Here is a 1,885-nt window from a genome sequence, read left to right as displayed (position 1 = left end):
CAAGGGCCTGGAAGGGCCAGGAGAGGCAGCCAGGAGCCATCCTCCCCCTACAGCCCATTTGCATATACACACAGACACAAAGACACACTCACATACACAAACCCAGAGGCACATGCAGACAAAACCGAGATGCACACACACACACGCATAAACACACGTGCGTAAAACACACTTGCCATGTTGGGTGGGGAGCCTCTTGGCTCTCCACTCTTTCTGTTCTTGGGGATCTGGGTCCAATGAAATGCATGCAGGAGAAAGAACAGAGAGCATGGTATATGAACAACAACTTCCAGGTCAATGAAGATGGCATTTCAGCTCTAGCTTTCCTAGAGAGAGCTGGTTTTCACTGGGATAACTGGGTACTCATCAGGAGTCACTGGCCTGGACGCTGCCCCAGTGCAGGCCAGAGACAGGCCCTGACTCATGCTTTCTTTCCTTGAGGGTCAGGCACAGCTGGCAATTCAATTCTATCACACACATGGGGCAGGGCTGTGGGGAGCTGCGGGAGGCAGCAAGAGAACAAGAGGCACTGAACTGAAGAAAGGGATCAAAAGGATAAGTTCTGAGCTAGGGTCTGTTCCTGGCTCCAGTAGCCCGAGATGTTCCTGGAAAGAATATAAGCCCCAAGTTAGAAGACTTAGCATGGAGGGCTGGCTCCATAACTCACAGGCTGTGTGATGTTGGGAAAATTCCTCAGTGTCTTGGAGTCTTAGTTATCACATCTGTAAAGTGGGGGAAACAGATCTACTTCTTGGGTTATTATGAGGATTAAATAAATTTTGTGCATGAATGGTCAAACATAATGTGTGGTATATAATAGATACTCAAATAATTATGAGCACCCTCTTCACACATAGTCTATTCTTTTCACCCTCCAGCTACTCTTCCTCCATTTCCCACTGAACTAGGTCACTGGAACCAACGAGTCACTAACTGGCAAGGGCTTAGAAATAAATCCAGTAAAAATATGCTTCCCCAAAGAAGACATTAAAGCAATTCCATTTATAATAGCATCTAAAAGAATGACATCTCTAGGAAAAAATTTAACTAAGGATGGGAAAGACTTGTACACTGCAAACTACAAAACTGCTGAAAGAAATTAAATTGCACCTAAATAAATGGCAAGACATCCATATCCATGGATTGGAAGACTTAACGTTGTAATGATGTCAGTCCTACACAAAGCAATCTATACAACTTTGTGCAGTGGGAGTATCACAGCCAATGAGGGTCATCTGAAGTGTGATTACTGCTCACTGAAAACTTTCCCAAAGCAACCTACAAATTCAATGCAATCCTATCAAAATACTAGCAACCTTTTTTGCAGAAAAGGAAAATCTGATCCTCAAATTCATGTGGAACTGCAAGGGGCTCTGGATAGCCAAAACAATATTGAAAAAGAACAAAGTTGAAGGACTCATCCTTCCAGATTTCAAAAGGTACTAAAAGCTACAGCAGTCAAAACCGTGTGGTACTAGAATTGAACAGAATTGAAAACCCAGTAATAGACCCACTCATCTATGGCAAATCAATTTTCAACAAGGTGCCAAGAACATACAATGGAGAAAGAATCATCTCTTCAATAAGTGGTGCTGGGACAACTGGAAATCCACATGCAAAAGAATGAAGTTGAACCCCTACCTCACACCGTATACAAAAATTAATCCTAAATGGATCAAGGATCTAAACATAAGAGCTAAAAGCTATACCTATTAGAAAACAAGATAGGGGCAAATCTTCATAACCGGGCTTTGGCAATGAATTTTTAGATATGACATCAAAAGCACACGCTACAGAAGAAACAATAGATAAATTCAACTTCATCAAAATTAAATACTTTTGTGCATCAAAAAACATTATCAAGAAAGTGAAAAGGCAACCAACA

General features: G+C 41.9%; 1 non-coding gene across 1 annotated transcript; it reads left to right on the top strand.

The window, feature by feature from the left end:
* The first annotated feature begins 1,195 nt into the window (after positions 1-1,195).
* On the top strand, positions 1,196-1,333 carry LOC119538956. Its single transcript, XR_005217735.1, has one exon. It is a non-coding gene; the product is annotated as a U4 spliceosomal RNA (small nuclear RNA).
* The last annotated feature ends 552 nt before the right edge of the window (positions 1,334-1,885 follow it).

Source organism: Choloepus didactylus, chromosome 6 (assembly GCF_015220235.1).
Source record: "Choloepus didactylus isolate mChoDid1 chromosome 6, mChoDid1.pri, whole genome shotgun sequence".
NCBI lineage: Eukaryota > Metazoa > Chordata > Mammalia > Pilosa > Megalonychidae > Choloepus > Choloepus didactylus.
This window is presented reverse-complemented; position numbering and strand designations above follow the sequence as displayed.